Genomic DNA, 19,708 nt, shown 5'->3' on the forward strand with positions numbered 1-19,708 from the left:
AACATTTATGTTTTGTGTCCTAATATGAACTAATATGCGTGGCATAACATTTATGTTTTGTGTCCTAATATGAACTAATGTGCGTGGCATAACATTTATGTTTTGTGTCCTAATATGAACTAATGTGCGTGGCATAACATTTTTGTTTTGTGTCCTAATATGAACTAATGTGCGTGGCATAACATTTTTGTTTTGTGTCCTAATATGAACTAATGTGCGTGGCATAACATTTTTGTTTTGTGTCCTAATATGAACTAATGTGCGTGGCATAACATTTTTGTTTTGTGTCCTAATATGAACTAATGTGCGTGAGATAACATTTTTGTTTTGTATCCTAATATGAACTAATGTGTGTGGCATAACATTTATATTTTGTGTCCTAATATGAACTAATGTGTGTGGCATAACATTTATATTTTGTCTCCTAATATGAACTAATGTGTGTGGCATAACATTTATGTTTTGTGTCCTAATATGAACTAGTGTGCGTGGCATAACATTTATATTTTGTGTCCTAATATGAACTAATGTGCGTGGCATAACATTTATATTTTGTGTCCTAATATGAACTAATGTGTGTGGCATAACATTTATGTTTTGTGTCCTAATATGAACTAATGTGTGTGGCATAACATTTATGTTTTGTGTCCTAATATGAACTAATGTGCGTGGCATAACATTTATGTTTTGTGTCCTAATATGAACTAATGTGCGTGGCATAACATTTTTGTTTTGTGTCCTAATATGAACTAATGTGTGTGGCATAACATTTATATTTTGTCTCCTAATATGAACTAATGTGTGTGGCATAACATTTATGTTTTGTGTCCTAATAGGAACTAATGTGTGTGGCATAACATTTATGTTTTGTGTCCTAATATGAACTAATGTGCGTGGCATAACATTTATGTTTTGTGTCCTAATATGACCTAATGTGCGTGGCATAACATTTATGTTTTGTGTCCTAATATGAACTAATGTCCGTGGCATAACATTTATGTTTTGTGTCCTAATATGAACTAATGTGCGTGGCATAACATTTATGTTTTGTGTCCTAATATGAACTAATGTGTGTGGCATAACATTTATGTTTTGTGTCCTAATATGAACTAATGAGCGTGGCATAACATTTATGTTTTGTGTCCTAATATGAACTAATGTGCGTGGCATAACATTTTTGTTTTGTGTCCTAATATGAACTAATGTGCGTGGCATAACATTTTTGTTTTGTGTCCTAATATGAACTAATGTGTGTGGCATAACATTTATGTTTTGTGTCCTAATATGAACTAATGTGCGTGGCATAACATTTATGTTTTGTGTCCTAATATGAACTAATGTGCGTGGCATAACATTTTTGTTTTGTGTCCTAATATGAACTAATGTGCGTGGCATAACATTTTTGTTTTGTGTCCTAATATGAACTAATGTGCGTGACATAACATTTTTGTTTTGTGTCCTAATATGAACTAATGTGCGTGGCATAACATTTTTGTTTTGTGTCCTAATATGAACTAATGTGTGTGGCATAACATTTATGTTTTGTGTCCTAATATGAACTAATGTGCGTGGCATAACATTTATGTTTTGTGTCCTAATATGAACTAATGTGCGTGACATAACATTTATGTTTTGTGTCCTAATATGAACTAATGTGCGTGGCATAACATTTTTGTTTTGTGTCCTAATATGAACTAATGTGCGTGGCATAACATTTTTGTTTTGTGTCCTAATATGAACTAATGTGCGTGGCATAACATTTTTGTTTTGTGTCCTAATATGAACTAATGTGCGTGACATAACATTTTTGTTTTGTATCCTAATATGAACTAATGTGTGTGGCATAACATTTATATTTTGTCTCCTAATATGAACTAATGTGTGTGGCATAACATTTATGTTTTGTGTCCTAATAGGAACTAATGTGTGTGGCATAACATTTATGTTTTGTGTCCTAATATGAACTAATGTGCGTGGCATAACATTTATATTTTGTGTCCTAATATGAACTAATGTGTGTGGCATAACATTTATGTTTTGTGTCCTAATATGAACTAATGTGCGTGGCATAACATTTATATTTTGTGTCCTAATATGAACTAATGTGTGTGGCATAACATTTATGTTTTGTGTCCTAATAGGAACTAATGTGTGTGGCATAACATTTATGTTTTGTGTCCTAATATGAACTAATGTGCGTGGCATAACATTTTTGTTTTGTGTCCTAATATGAACTAATGTGCGTGGCATAACATTTTTGTTTTGTGTCCTAATATGAACTAATGTGCGTGGCATAACATTTATGTTTTGTGTCCTAATATGAACTAATGTCCGTGGCATAACATTTATGTTTTGTGTCCTAATATGAACTAATGTGTGTGGCATAACATTTATGTTTTGTGTCCTAATATGAACTAATGTGCGTGGCATAACATTTATGTTTTGTGTCCTAATATGACCTAATGTGCGTGGCATAACATTTATGTTTTGTGTCCTAATATGAACTAATGTCCGTGGCATAACATTTATGTTTTGTGTCCTAATATGAACTAAATATTTATGTTTTGTCTTTGTCACCTTAATTCCTTAGAGTGCGTAACTGTAACTCAAGACAAACATATTGTGCAAAGAGTCAAATTACTAGAATATTGGCTAAACTGAAATGTCTAGACCTATAAAAAGAGGTCCACCAATATAAACACATATTAAAAACTGGTTGCTTGCCAGATTGTTTTATTCTTTCCTCTCCTTCTGGGGTAGAAGGTTAAATTGTTCATACATCAGATGACAAGTTAAATATACAAAGTACTCAGCTGGCTCAAAATATCTCAGACACGGTTTGTTTTACAGTTAGTAAACAGTATTGTAAGATAGAGGTTTTAGAAAACGCTAACTCGTCAGTGCCTAGCATGCACGGTTAAATAAACTTTAAACAGTGTTTTGTTGGTTCTTGCATTATTTTGTCTGTACTAAACTTTTTTTTTTTTAATTTGCCGCCAAACTATACTAATGGACAACTGAACTGGCTGGAGGAAACCAATCAAAAGCACCTACTGCCAATTCTTGAGCTACTCTTATTCAGTCGAATAATCGGACTTGACTGCTACTCTTCTGTCGCGCCGCCGGCCCCAAAGTGTGGAGCAAGTTTCAGGCAAATACTCAAAACCGAGAATTCTAATCACGCCCACCTTATATAGTGTTAAGCCTGTATCGTAGTGTTTGTGTTGATATCCTAATTTTATTCATGTAAACCAAAATTTATATATACTTGACACTGTTTTATCATTAATCGGTGCTTAGAGAATTCCACAAGTATTTTTTTATTTTATTGACAGTGAGTTTACGCAACTTTTTTATTATTGAAACTATTTTTTTTGTTCTATTTCAGGGGTTTCGGGAAGCAAGGCTACCAATGTCAAAGTACGTTCTGTAATTTCTGAAGGAGAATGCGTTGTCAAAATAAACGTGAATTGAATTTACTTCTTCGAAAATAAGTATTCGATAACCAAACCACTAAGTTTTATCTTAACGTATTTACCGAGTTAATAGTTACGTACGTCAATAAATGTCAGTTCCACGAAGATTTTAGCTACCACTAGAGGGTTGGGTAGATTGACGAGGTGAATAATGAATATTAGCTGTACATATACATAATATGAATGGATTATACTAATACAAACGAAGGCCTAACATTAAGGTTACATTTCAACTAGCAAATTTCATTAAATGTAGAATCGATTGTTTTTGCCTATCACGAGCTTATTTAAAATAAAATTGATATACCTGCATCATAAGAGAAAACTTGTTGTTTTTTTTTACACAGAAGTCTCTAAATCATTGACTGCACTTCTTTAGGTTATTGTAATTTTCTTGTAACTTAATCTCGTTGTTGATTTCTTTGTTCAGCTTGCATTTAAAATATTCAAAACAACATGTAACATGTTGCCTATAAAGTTAAGAGTACTAGATTTTAAAAGACCTCAAATCACATGCTCCACAAATAGCTCACTGTTCTTTTCTTCAACAGTCAGTTATTCCAAACTTTCCTGATCTTTTGAAATCTACTTCATTTCATTTCATTTTGTGTGTGGGTGTGTGTTATGATCCTTTGTGGTACTTATTTTGTCGTGATATAGATTTAAGATTAATGCGTAACAATTCCTTTGTTTTGTTTTTTCATGAGAGAAAATATTCATAAGATATGCAGAACAAATAGAGAGGTTTTTGTTTTACATTGTCTTTAGACGTAGAAGCGATCAACAAGTATAATTAAAGATCTTTTTAAAGTAATGCCACATTTAAAATGCACGTATTCTGGTTTTAGTTTCTCGCTTCAATACGACAACGCACTACATGTATGTTACGCACTCATGGAGACATCCATTAGACCGTACAATTTTATCGCCCACGAAGACTGTTTTAACTACATGCATTACTTACTAGCTGTTTTTCTTTCGATTCCTTGTATTTGTAATAAACAAGACTGCACTAGATTTGTTCTCCTATAAACTCTTATTTATGTTGAGCTTACAAGTTTAAAATAAACGATTTTATTACTTACCTTATTCAAACTTTAAAGAAATTTTTTATTGTAACTAAGTATGTCTTAACTACAACGTTATTAATTCAGAAAAATTCTATATATTTTCTGTGAGTTCACTTTGATCATTTTTTATTTCCAGTCTGTAGTTTTGTGGTTCACAAAGATGCCATGCATTCGTGACTTTAAATGCCCAGGAGCAGATAAGGGAGTGGACACCGACGTAAGTAGACTAACTTTTGTTGTGGTCACTTCATTAAAACATTAATCTTATCTCGCTCTCTACCGGTGGAAAAGTTAATGATGATTATGACATCCATAAACGGTGTATTGGCCCAAATAATAAAATTTCTTTGACGAAACATTAATGTATAAAAAATTCGTAGTAACTAACATGAGCATTTCTAATTAACTGACTTCCCCTATGATAGATCTAAATAGTAGTGATTTTCTTAACAAAGATACGAATATCGGGCTTACATCAGCGGGTTTATTCAACATGCGTTAAGGTGTCACGTGATCTCGGGAATTTCTATACCAGCCATCTGATATTCCTGAAAAATCATAAGTCGTCGATTCCTGTTGTTTTACTGGCAAAACCAAAGAGCAAACTATTTATGATTAAAAAAAGGGAAACCAAGTACCACTATTTCCCATAAAGCAGTTTGTTTTGTGTGTAGAAGTACCATGGACCACCGTTCTCCGTAACCCTAAACACAGATGAAACTTGTTTTAACTGAATTATTGCGTTCTTCGACTTTCCAATAAGGAAAAACAGAAAATCAAACTTAAAATAACAGCATTATCTGCCCGTCTTAAAAGAGCACCAAGAAATATGCCTTAACTCAACCTCTGCAGTCCACCATGATGGCTCGATCAATATCAAGTCCATAAAAGCAAAAGATGTGTAGAACATAAAGGAATGTGATATTTTGAAATTTTTGAAATACATTTTATCAGAGAATCAATTTTTCAAGACACCTACACGTGAAATACATTTTATCAGAAAAACAATTTTTCAAGACACCTACACGTGAAATACATTTTATCAGAAAACAATTTTTCAAGACACCTACACGTGAAATACATTTCATCAGAAAAACAATTTTTCAAGACACCTACACGTGAAATACATTTTATCAGATAAACAATTTTTCAAGACACCTACACGTGAAATACATTTTAACAGAGAAACATTTTTTCAAGACACCTACACAGCTTTATTTTAATGCTACTCCCTCAAACTCAAAATGGGAGAAAAAATATTGTCATTAATACTGAAAATATTCCGTCCAAACGAATTCGTATTTGAAAATTAAAAAATATTTACAAAACTGCAAATGCGTATCGATTTTTTTTTAATTCTTGCCTAATATGAACAGAAATCGACTCATTTGAGTCATACAAGGATGGTTAGAATGAAAACACTCCCTCCGCAGGTCCAACATGGCCAGGTGATTAAAGCACTCGACTCGTAATTCGAGGGTTGTGGTTTCGAATTCCCGTCACACCAAACATGCTCGCCATTTCAGCTGTGGAGGTGTTATAATGTACGGTCAAGCTCACTATTCGTTGGTAAAAGAGTAGCCCAAGAGTTGGCGGTGGGTGGTGATGACTAGCTGCCTTCCCTCTAGTCTTACACTGCTAAATTAGAGACGGCTAGTGCAAATAGCCCTCAAGTAGCTTTGCGCGAAATTCAAAAATAAAACAAACAAACACTTCCAAGGAAATGTATGTAAAAGTGTTCGTTTGTGTGCAGGGACGTAGATCCTGGGGGGATGGGGTATACATCCCCCTTCATTTTAGGTGGGGGTTATAGTCATTATATCACAACGTGTTTGCCTTTTGATGAGCTTTAACAGGAATATAATATATTTGTGATTGTTTAAGTATTTTTCGAGAAACTTGCAATTACTTGTGTTGTAACTAGCACACATTATTGACCCAGCGATGCCCAGGCGGTCAGTCGGCTCGGTAGTCATTGTGAGGTTCGCGCATTCGACTTAAATACATTGTACAGTTCAGTCCTACTTCCATTCTGTTCTATCTTTGTTCGTTGTACGTTAGAGTTTTTCAATAAAAACTGTATTTTAGCTTGTTGAGTCATCTGGAAAACAGATTCCAATTATGACAAGCAAGCGTCTGAAATTTTCCGATATTAGACAGTTCTGCAAGCCAGTTACTAGTACTACAAGTGACAATGCAGATGCAGATAATCCAACAACTTCAAGCAAAGGAATAGAAACTTGCCATACAGAGGAAATACCACGTTCATCAGAGGACGAATCTGAAAATGCTTGTGCAACTATTGCACATCATGAACCACCAGATAGTTGTGAAACAAGTTTGTGCAGTAATGAAAAATCTGACACTCCACATATACAGTGTGGAAAGGCATATCATCCAGACGAACAACTAATACCACAACAGAAAGCAAAATCTCAAAATATCAACTTCCAGGGCAAGTGGTCTGATGAGTTCTCATGGCTGCACTTCGACAATCAGACTCAAAAAGTCATGTGCTTTCATTGTGCCAAGGCGGAAAATTGAGGCCTTTTTACAGGGAAATTAGGGAGGCCAGTGGAATATACCTTCATATCCACCGGTTTTTGCAACTGGAAAAAGGCAAAACAGAAATTCAACGAACACCAATCCTCCTCTCAGCACAGATTCGCTATATCTCCAGAAGGTTTACTTGATGTAACTCCAGTGACTGTTCAGCTACATGATGGAAAAAGAAGCAGTTGGAAGAATGCAAAAGAAGTCTAGCCAAAATATCCAGAAGTTTACGTTTCTTACTGCGTCAAGGTTTAGCATTACGTGGACATACTGATACGGAGGGAAACTTCCTGCAGTTAATGAAGCTCCTGGAAGAGGAAGATCCTGAGTTGACGGCCTACTTGTCAAAGAAAACCACATTCACATCACCCCAGGCTCAGAATGAAATAATGGAGATGTTCAGTCATCAATACTGAGGAACATAGCACACGAAGTGCAGCAAAGTAAAATCTTTGCATTAATGGTTGATGGCACTCAAGATGTTACAAGTGCCGAACAGGAAGCAATATGTGTACGTTACGAAGATGACAACCTTGACGTCCATGAGACATTTCTTGGTTTGTACAGTGTTTCCAGTACAACTGGTGAAACAATATCCTCGACTATACTTGATGTACTGACTAGACTCAATTTACCACTGTCAAGATTAAGAGCACAAACTTATGATGGAGCCACTAACATGAGTGGTGCGTACAGTGGATGCCAGACAAAAATAAAAGAGAAGCAACCGTCAGCTTTGTTTTTTCACTGCGGAGCACACAAGGCTAATTTAATAATGCAACATGCAGTTGAAGCTTGTGAATATGTTCGAGATTCTATCCAGTGAATACATGAACTTGGTGTCTTGCTTCAGAGATCAGGCAAATACAAGACAATCTTTGAAAATATTGTATCGTCCGACAGCCACATTGGTCCAGTTAAATACATCCGCTCACTGTGTCCAACACACTGGTTGTGCCACTTATCTGCAATTACATGTGCTAATGATCACTACAGTGACATTGTTGATTCTTTGTCTGAATTAGCAAATGAAAAATCAGATGTAGCAATGAAAGCACGAGGTCTGCTGAACAGATTTGACAAAGGAAAGACAGTTTTAGTATTGTTGATGGCTCAGCATCCATTAGCTGCATTAGAGGAACTAAACCGTGCATTCCAAGCAAAATCAGCGACAGTATCTGGCATGATTGAAGCATCTGCAATGACAGTTAAGCAATTGCAGGTATTGCGAACAGAGGAAAATTACAACAAGATATTTGATGAATCTGAGAAAAAGGTAACTTCCCTATATCTGGTGCCTATTGAACTACCACGTATTCGCAGACCCCCCAGAAGGATCACAGGTGATGGCTCAGCACACCATTCGGCAACAGCTATAGATTACTACAGGATCCAGTAGTATGTCCAGTATCCAACTGCGAATGTGAACGCAGTTTTTCTGAATTAAGACAGTTGAAGACGTGATTAAGGTCAACTTTGTCTCAGTGCCGCCTCAACCATGTGGCAGTTTGTCACACTTATAAAGTTGAGGTCGACAAGATAAATATAGAAGAGCTTATGAAAGAGTTCATAAACAGATCATCACAAAGGAGGTCTATGTTTGGGAACATGTAGACTAGAGGACTAAATGAACCTTACTTCAATGAAAAGTATGAATAGTTATGTGCTACATTGTATTGATGTGTAATTTTCAAGAGTTCGCAACGACATTTTAATTAATTTTATCAAACAACATGAACAGTTTTTCAGTAGATATAAACTTATCAAGGGTAATTATTAATTTTATTAGTATTTGAAAACGTAATTCATACAATGAAAGTTATTAGTAACCTTGTCAAGTATAATGGCCATATTTTATACTGTGCAGTGTGCAGGAATAAATTCATGTGGCAGTTAATTTGTGACGCATTTGTCTTTATTTTATTAACATTTTGAAAACTGTTCACAACACCTCTCTTATACAAACCTACATGGAAACCTTGAAGCAGTGTGGCAACAAGATTACTCTGTGACTGCATGTTTACAGCTTTCAGGTTCACGTAATCAGAGAATACCAATTTGCAAATTGAACAGTCCACATAAGTGGTTGCAAAAATCATCCCCCCCATCAGGTGTAAAAAATCTACGCTCCTGTTTGTGTGTAATTATGTAACATGTAGAAATATGCAGTATCGAAATAATTAATGATTAAAGGCTTAGCTTTGAATCAGTTGTTAAAATAAAGATATAAATAAAAGTATTCAATATACTAAATTTACAGTAGTAATTCGTGTGTGTGTGTGTGTATATATATAATAAAGTCACATTTTGTGTAGGAATCCAGTTTTCATATTTACATATTTTAATTGTGTTGAAACCTCTTAAACGATTGGCCTATGCTGAATGCTTTGTAGGACAACTAAATGTTTTAACAAGCGTGAAAGGTGATTTACCTTAGATATCTAACCACTAAATTACAACACTGTAAACCTACTTGTCAAAGTATTTTCACTTCGTTATTTACTTAAACGAAATGCTATCGATATACATTTTATTATTTCAACCACCTACTCATAAAATTATTCTATCGTGAAAACTTCAAAATATTCCCTTTTTTTCATGGTTTCAATGACATGTTGAATTTCAAACAAATTTGTAATTCTAAGAGCGAGATAAAAGTTTAATATTATTTATCCGGTCAACTTTCAGTACGGTACTGTTTCCGTCTTTTTCTGTCCATGTTTGGGCATTGTTGTCAGTCAACGTTAGGGTACTGTTTCCGTCTTTTCCTGTCCATGTTTGAGCATTGTTGTCAGTCAACGTCACGGTACTGTTTCCGTCTTTTCCTGTCCATGTTTGAGCATTGTTGTCAGTCAACGTTCTATTTTTTGTTTTTTTGCAGTCCATGCCCCAGTATTGTTTCTCACCAAAACTGTATCCCGTCAAAACAATGAGGAATTTCTAAAAAGAGAAAATAGTTTTGCATATAACTCTTACAAACAAGTATATATTTATTAAAATATAACACGGTTAATTATAAACATTTCACTAATACTTCCAACTACAACCAGAAGTATAAGCTTCAAACGTAACACACGAACATAAATTCTAAAAACAACAACTAGACATTCCGGTTGGTTTTAAATCTCACAAATAATATCATAATGTCACCGTATGACGTACATAATATTTTGTAAACTATGGGGAACCAACTAATCTGTACTAAAAACTACAATCAAATTATCCTGACGTAAGCCTGTTGAGCCCCATTGTAATTTAAAGATCACATTGATTGTTGCAATTCTTTGTCAAATTATTGAACATTATAGGAGAATCCTTCTATTATTTTTTATAAAATAATATACGTTACACTTCTATCTACTGCATGTAGTAAATTTATTATACTTCTTGACACGATATATATTCACATTTTATCTTCAGTGTGCTTTTTGTACGCCAATATTTATTTTTCAACTGCTTTCCTCAACCTTACATTAAACTACGCAGAAATTTAGTTGCGTCTTCATAAAACATCGTATTCTATTTTTTAAAAAAGGGACTAGCATCCGAATTAATAGCCCTGTTTCCATGTCATGTTAAAACTCTAAGGTGAGAGACAAATTTGTTACTGGTTTCAAGGAGTCTCTTACATAAAAAAAAAAAAAAATCAGATGGTCAAATCTACCTTTAACCTTTTAGGAACTCTAAAGAAATTTCAGTAAAACTTATGATTAAATGAAGGGGTGTTTATGTGCGTTTTTCTTATAGCAAAGCCACATCGGGCTATCTGCTGAGTCTACCAAAGGGAATCAAACCCATGATTTTAATGTTGTAAATCCGTAGACTTATCACTGTACCAATGGGGAATTAAATGAAGGTGAAGATGATGGACATGATTCGTTTCCTCCGATCCAGAATACTTAAATTTTGTTATTACCACCGCTTTAAAATTATGTTTATATAATCAAACTATAACTAATTATATAATAAAGTTATAACTAATTATATAGTCAAGCTATAACTAATTATATAATCAAGCTATAACTAATTATATAGTCAAGCTATAACTAATTATATAATCAAGCTATAACTAATTATATAATCAAGCTATAACTAATTATATAATCAAGCTATAACTAATTATATAATCAAGCTATAACTAATTATATAGTCAAGCTATAACTAATTATATAATCAAACTATAACTAATTATATAATCAAGCTATAACTAATTATATAATCAAACTATAACTAATTATATAATCAAGCTATAACTAATTATATAATCAAGCTATAACTAATTTTCTCGAAAAATAATATGGAATAAAACGTATTTTGTTCCCCATGTTAGAGTTTTTAGATATATGATGGAGTAAGATGTGTAATAATGTAATACTGTAATTATAGAAAACTGTTTTAAATTATATTTTCGGTCCATCTTGCGGGATAAGTTAGTAGTTCGGAACATTTTTATAGTTTGTATATGTTGCAGAACGTGTTAGGTGTGTTAGGTTTCTATTACCTGGCTTGCACAGAGAGGGAATCGTTAATGAAAATCATATTTCATGACAAGAATCCTTTAAGACAAAAATGTATGTTTGTTACCTTTAATGTACATAATAGAAGATGAGCTTTAAGCATGTGTATTATCTTTAGTCCCCCCGTCGCGCTAAACATGCTCGCCCTCCCAGCCGTGGGGGGTGTATAATGTGACGGTCAATCCCACTATTCGTTGGTAAAAGAGTAGCCCAAGAGTTGGCGGTGGGTGGTGATGACTAGCTGCCTTCCCTCTAGTCTTACACTGCTAAATTAGGGACGGCTAGCACAGATAGCCCTCGAGTAGCTTTGTGCGAAATTCCAAAACAAACAAACAAACAAACAATTATCTTTAGTACCACTTTAGAACTCCAGCTCTGCTGATCGAAATAAAAGCGTAAAAGATTTGAGCAGTGCGACACCTAGTGCTAATAATTTGTACATTAGCGATCGGATATGCGAATTTTTCGAACACTTGTATGGATAACAGTAGCCTGATATGAAGTTTTCAAAGTGATCTATATTCCATAACCTAGACTTAACTTCACATTTTGTATATCTTTCGCTCATTTTATTGTTTATATACACTCGTACGGTAAATAGGGTTATACACGGACGTTTCGCGGTTTCCAGAAATACAAGGAATACTGAAAAGCCATCTAATGTGCCATCGAGAATAAAGACGATCATTTGATTAGGATGATCGAAACAATGGCTGAAAGAAGTAAATTAATTTTTACTGTCACCATTAGCAGAGATCGTGCGCTGCTGACTGTCACGCAGCATCGTTTGTACAAATGTAACATGTAGAAAAAACTCCATCAACCCTGATGGACTTAAGTGGAAACTGTCCTGATGTTTTGTTTGAAACTCGACAGACCAGCACTTAGAAGGATAAATATTAGGAAGTAATAATTCAACATATAAATGCGTAAGCTACATGCATAAGAATCGCTAAATTAGACCATTATGGTTCTGTTTCGTGAAAACTGTAGTACTTACGAAAAGAAATAGATTTACAATTAAGAATCAAACAAGTTATTTTTTGTACCTAATTTATCCTGTTCAGTATAGGTGGAATATGTGTATTCCGAAACGTTCAAGAATTAAATGTTTGTTACTCTAGATAAGCGTGTCAAAAGTTCGTTTTTGCTGCTGGCTTTCTACTATTCATCATTAAGCCTAACTTATGATAATCACTAAATTTGCATTTATATTGCTATCTAGCAATTTCCACAAAAAACGCCTAATCCAGAAGATACCACAGTTCCACAAATAAAATTTTTAATCGTTGTTATTCTTAAATAATTCATTTTCTATGAGCTAAATTATGTACTTACAGTTAGGCTTAAAATTAATCAAGTTATTCTGTAGTTACGTTTGCGGCCTTAATAATTAAAGTCGTTTTGTTTTGGTTTGAATTTCGAGCAAAGCTACACGAGGGTTATCTGCGCTAGCCGTCCCTAATTTAACAGTGTAAGGCTAGAGGAAAAGCAACTAGTCATCGCTACTCACTGACAACTCTTGGGCTACTCTTTCACCAATAGTGGGATTGACCGTTACCTTATAATGCCCCCACGGCTGAAAGAACGAGCATGTTTGATGTGATGGGGATTCGAACCCGCGACTCTTAGATTACAACCTTAACCACCTGGCCATGCCGAGCCACTAAATTCGATCTTAAAACAAATATTTTGTTGTAAAAACATTTCGTTAAATAAAGGAGGTTATTTGCCAAGTAATACATAAACTAAATTCGATTGTCTTGTTTGTTTTTTTAAATTTCGCACAAAGCTACTCGAGGGCTATCTGTGCTAGCCGTCCCTAATTTAGCAGTGTAAGACTAGAGGGACGGCAATTAGTCATCACCACCCACCGCCAACTCTTGGACTACTCTTTTACCAACGAATAGTGGAATTGACCGTCACATTATAACGCTGAAAGGGCGAGCATGTTTGGCACGACCGGCCTTAACACGCTTGGCCATGCCGGGCCTTTAAATTCGATTGTCAAAACGTTATTATATAATTATATTAGATGCTTCTGAAACTAAAATTTAAATGATGGTAGGTTAAATCTTTAATACTTCACTCTTACCCTAAGTACCCTTAAGTACTCACACACCATTTTAACTTTTTGCATTTACACTTTTCTACTTTGTAAAATGTTCATATCTTGAGAATCGTAAAGTAAAAATGAAACCTAAGTAACCGTTCTGGTGAGTAACTGCGCAAGTTAGAAAAAGTCGATTACTTGAACATTATGTATTAATATTACACGTCATCACAATGGAAGTTGTTTTACTCAGTTATTTACTTTAAGTTAAGAGTACATGAAATGCGCATTTGTTAACTACCTTTAATAAAACAGGAATACGAAAACAAGAAATATCTAGTGCAAGGTGGAAATACTTCTATTCACCCTTGGTTTTTACATCAAATCAGTTCTTGAGATTTTTTTGGTAAAAAAACAAGAATGTTTTATGATGGCTTCGTCCTTGCTACAACCTCAGACCAATAATAAACTAAAAAATACAAGATTCGATTCCCTGCAGTGCACTGATTGCGAACAGCCTATTGTGTGGCTTTGCGTTAAAACAAATAAACAAGCAATATCTTTATAATATGTGAAATCAAACTAATATAATCAGTAACCTTATCAACAGTCTAGCCTGTTTTAACTTGCTAATTTCAATAGCCTTAACCTTTTTTACTAATCTAGAATTGCTGCTCTGTTCATAAAGTTGTTGAACTTAACAATTTCTATATAAGTTAGTCCGTTGTTAAAGTTCGTTTTTCTGTGTTTAAAGATAAATAAGATTAGAAAAACGACAGTTTAACCTTAAGTTAAACAATAACAGTAGCCTCAAAGAAGTAAAAAAAAGTCACATTACATACACAAGGTACGGGACTACGTCAAAATCAGATGGTTTTAATATTTTCACAGACAGTGACGTAAATTTTCTGAATTCTTCTGCAGGTAGAAATCGCAGATTTTTAAAAATTCTGGCAGTCTATGGATACTTCCATAGATAAAAACCATGACTTTATTAAGATTAATGGAAGTTATGAATACTTCCACGGGTAGATAATCCTTTATATGGAAACCTGTCATTTTCATTTCTCTATTCATATCTATACATGTCATCACGTACGGAACGAAACAGATTTTTTTGCCCTTCAATCTAGAGAAAGGTTTTATATAAACAGGAGAGACAACTAAAATATCTGTGTTTTATATTGTTGTATACACTCGAAATTCTGTCGTGTATTCATTTAAGTTAACCACTTGCTATAATGAAAAGCAGCACGAAAGATAAACCACGGTACGTGACCTGTTTCCTTTCTTCATTTACTTTGGTTTTCTGTAAAAAGATAATGTTGAGGTAAAGATAGGTGGCAGTGTAAGCATACAATACGTACAATAGAATCAGTATTGTGTTGAAGGCGCACATCTAAACCAATGGCTACAGACAAGTAGATACGTTTCAGAATTTTGCTGAAAAATTAAATGTATAAATCTGAATGTTGTTATTCGAGGAGAGTTTTCGTAATTTCTACCTGTACGTTGCCATATTTGACACATTAGTGTAAAGGTCATGTCAAATCCCCATGGCTCATGCATGGTTATTTCGGATTTAAAACTGTTGATCAAATGGAGGACAAACATTTAACAGCGTCCTTAACCTATGTGGCTACTTTTAATCGAATGTCAGGATAACTGTCAGAAATGAGATACCTCTCACTGGTGAAAACATAGAGCATGTTCAGAGGCTTATCGCCGCTCGAACCTTGGATCTTCCGATCCTTAACTCAGCATTTCAACATTTAACCTTCCTTTCTTGATGAAAGTTTCATTATTTTGCTATTGTTTTATTCGTTTGAAATACGACGTCAAAGGTTCTTAGGTTTTTCCACAGTCCTCTGCCCCCCGCTAGTACAGCGGTATATCTCCGGATTTATAACGCTATAATCAGAGGTTCGATTCCCCTAGGTGGGCTGAGCAGATAGCCTGATGTGGCTTTGTTATAAGAAAAACACACACAATCTTATTTCATTTCTCGCCCTTCTTTCTACTCTCTTTTCATCTCTTATATCTGTGTCGATAAGAAAGTGTTACAACGTTAACACAAGGGAGAAGAAGCCATGATGTAGAATTCTTGGAAAAGTTTAGGTTAAAAGTGTATTTTTTATCTGTTATCTAAATAGTATGATCAATTCCAACCAAGTGGAAATATGTGGGTCTGCACACATGGTATATAGAACCTGTAAAAGTGTATTTTGTGTTTAACATTTTTCTCTTGTCTGCTGGTCTGTATTTTTATTAAACATTACTGTTCCGCAAATAAACTATTGTGATTTAAAGTATGGTTATCAAGAATATACGAAGAAACTATTTTTGATTTTGATCCTCAGATAGCACGTGTTTTGTTGTTAAGTCTATTCAAATTTTCTCCAGTTAATTTGTAACTGTTGTTTTCAACTGTTTTTATTAATCGTCATTTTAAACGTGAATAATCGCATATATATATATATTTATTTTGCTCTGGATAAAGCATTCATGCAAGTTAAAACAATAAAAAAACAGAACGTACGCACACGCGCGCGCATGCACACACGTTAGAACTAAAACTTTCTATTTGTTTTTGATGTCAAAACTGTCTATCCAGCAATAATAAAGTGCACACATGCATACAAGAATGATGTGCGTAATTACTGCTATTTGTACTTTCGTGCTATCAATTTTAAGAGGTATTTCCACTGCTGTAATTTCTGACACTCTAATACACGTGGATCACTCCTTTCTTTGTAAGAGCAGGCCAAACGTGATATACCACTCTTATGCATTATATGTAACGTCTGTAATCCCTCCTTCTTGTCAATTACCTCTGTTTGAATAACGTCGTTAAATGTTCTTAATACGAGTACTTTGTACAAACATATATCATATTTTTTCCGTTCTTTATTTTTTAGGTAAAATGGATGCATCAAATATTCATCTATAACCAGTGTAGAGATTAAAAGTGTATTTTCCATAACTGCGGGAGTGATTTTCTATCTTGAGCCCTTTACCCCACTCTCTTAGGATAACCAGTGTAGAGATTAAAAGTGTATTTTCCATAACTGCGGGAGTGATTTTCTATCTTGAGCCCACTCTCTTAGGAGTAATTTCTTTTTCACAAATGTTACCGATGAGTTTCTGGTGTTTAAAATAAAACGTGATGTTTCCACGTGACTTTTTCTACATTCTTTTCAAGCTAATGGACCAACCAGCTGACAGTATTTGTACTGTAGATATACTTGGCTGAATTAGCTGTTCTCTTGCACTTTGTTCTTGCAGATCCCTAGAGAAGTTTTATGCCTGACATTCATTATCTGTGTTTTACAAGACTGGCACATGTTTCCATTTCTTGATTGAAGACGATTTTAGTTATTTAGTGTCTTCAGACCGATAGGTTCCACCAGATGAGAGTCAATTTCAAACATCGCTTATATTTTTTTCTAGTTGTGGGCATAGCCATCAGGGTGGGAATTGGGGGTTAAAACCCTGTTGGAAATATCTTCTCCCCATTTGAAATATGAGGATTCAGTTTCTATAAAATCTATAAATTATCCTTACATAATGACTCCTACTAAAACTAAAGTGTTGGTTGTTGTTGCTTTATGTGTATGTTGTTGTTGTTTGTTGTTTGTTGTTTTTTTGGGGGGTGTCATACTGTATAACTTGAACCGAAGTTAGTACCTTCAATCAGGTGAGGCTTAAAGATGGGTTTCGTGGTAGTTTGTAATATTATGGAAACGAAGCTTGAGGTAATTCCTTGTTTAATAAGAATAAACAAACCCTTCTTTAAGACAGAAAAGAACAGCAACAAACAAACTTGTATTTAACAACACTTCACCCCATCCTTGTACACCCATTTTACTTTAACTCTTTGCACCCCATTCTGCACCGAAACAAAAAAAAAATACTAAAGACGCCACTATACTTCAAGTTATAATCTTTAAAATAAATACATTAACTCTGAGGTACATGATTTCTGGGAATATTTAATAAACACGTTTCATAAAAGAGCTAGCCATACGTTTATTCAGTTGGATAGTTTTCAGTGTTCTGGAATGACAATTACCTTAACTAAAATGTATTTTTAATTGCAAACATTGAGTACAATTTAGATAACTTACAAACGTGACTAAAGTAACGATATTTGGTGTTTCAATATTTCATGGTTCGAAAGCATAACAAAAACTAATCAAGTTAAAGACGTACTGCCAGCAAGAAAAGGTATAGAAAACAGCCAAGCATACGTTGTTACTGACCAGAATTACAAGAAACTAGCAAACCGAGCCTTGCTGCTTAAAGTTCAGATGCAACTAGAATTGCAGGAAACATCATAAAATACCAACTTTCGTATCTCAGGGAAATCGAGGATTGGTGTTTGATGGTCTAAACGATTCAATAAGACTCAGTCACGACATCAAAAGAAACGTAATAACCCTTTCCAGTTGTCATAGCAACACCTGAATTGGCCAGCGAGTGGCACGTAACGTTTGTGTGCATACAGAAGTATGTGTGTCTGTATATATATATGTTACACCAACTAAATTCTAAATTATCAACAATATTGTAATTAAACCCTTCACATTTCCTTAGAAATTCATTAACTATTATCTTTGTCTTAATGTCGAGCTCACAAGTAAACCTAGACTTAAAAACATTTCAGACTTAAACGCACTTAATACTTTACTCTTATCAGCTTAAAATATCTTATACGTAATCCCTTTATATAGCAGTTAGATACCTATCTTAAACCTTAATTTGTTTTTGTGGGGGTTAACCTCCCTTTTATCTTCCTAATGCGCAATCTATTAACGTACTAGATATCCAGCTGTTTTGGTCACCGCACTTTCTAAGACGTTTGTAACACGTACTGTTTACTTGATTGATGTCTTTGAATTCATGCGTGTTATGGACGGTTCGCGCCTTACTTAGCTATTTATTATGTCCACTGTTTATTTCATTAACACCTCTGAATTCATGCGCTCTGTTTACTTCGTTGTGATCAGTAACTGTAAGAAATAAAACTAAAAGTCTCGTCTTTTCGAAGTGCACAGATATCATGGACCTAGCTTGTCGATATATACCTCAGTTTTTTTATTACAGAAATAAACAACTGATGTAAGAGTACGCTTTTGTTTGTGTGAAGGTAAAACTGTTTGTCTCTCACTATACAGGATGTTCGGACAAAGCACAACTTTCTGGTACACACCTACACAAGCCCTACATTTTGTGATCACTGTGGCTCACTTCTGTATGGCATCATCCATCAGGGTTTAAAATGTAAAGGTAAGTTCGTAATATAATTGCAGCTAACTTTCAAAGTATCGATTATTTTAATAGTTATTTTCGTACCCTTCAGCACCGTTAGAGTCCACATGCTACATTTATATTTAATAATGTTTACACTCGATCTGCAGTTCGTTTCATCAATGTTTCCCAGTTACTCGGCGCCAGCCTTTCCGAATTTTCAACTGATAGACCAGACGGAATATTAGTCAACGTCACCTGTCGCCAGTTCTTGGGCAGCTTTTTACTAACAAATAATGGGGTTTACCGTTGCATATAACGTCCCTGAAATTGAAAGGGTTGGCATGTTCAATGAAAGGTTTCGATTCTATCACCCGCAGATTACGAATCGCATATCCTCACCACCCCCGCCACACTGTAAAATATATAAAAGTCCTAAGCAATAATTAGTAGAATCAACTGCATTATTGGTGGTATTTTTGTTTATTTCTAAACTTTCTTGTCAGATCCGTATATTAGAAGTGACATTGCAACCAACTTTTAAGCTATGGATCCACTAAGTGTATAAACAGTTTTAAAAACATGTTTCAAAAACTGGTAAGACCGTCTAAGAACATCATCAATATCTCTGGGATATGTAGCTTAATTTACTTTATTTTCTAAACTTTAAAATTACTTACCTTACCTATCTTTATTTCTGTACAGACTGGCTAACCTAATCTTACTTCGCCTACTTACCCTGCTAGATTTATCCAACTAGCCTGACTTTATTAAAGTAAAAGATGTCTC

The 19,708-nt window shown here is 34.4% G+C and overlaps 1 pseudogene across 1 annotated transcript in view; it reads left to right on the forward strand.

The window, feature by feature from the left end:
* The window catches only part of LOC143244439 (protein kinase C, brain isozyme-like), a 79,991-nt pseudogene that overhangs the window by 28,832 nt on the left and 31,451 nt on the right, over window positions 1-19,708 (forward strand). The window contains exons 2-4 of the transcript XR_013025088.1: window positions 3,389-3,420; window positions 4,683-4,763; window positions 18,847-18,958. The product of XR_013025088.1 is annotated as a protein kinase C, brain isozyme-like (transcript). The remainder of the gene's footprint in view (window positions 1-3,388; window positions 3,421-4,682; window positions 4,764-18,846; window positions 18,959-19,708) is intronic.

The sequence above is a fragment of the Tachypleus tridentatus genome, chromosome 2, assembly GCF_004210375.1.
Source record: "Tachypleus tridentatus isolate NWPU-2018 chromosome 2, ASM421037v1, whole genome shotgun sequence".
Taxonomy (NCBI): Eukaryota; Metazoa; Arthropoda; class Merostomata; order Xiphosura; family Limulidae; genus Tachypleus; species Tachypleus tridentatus.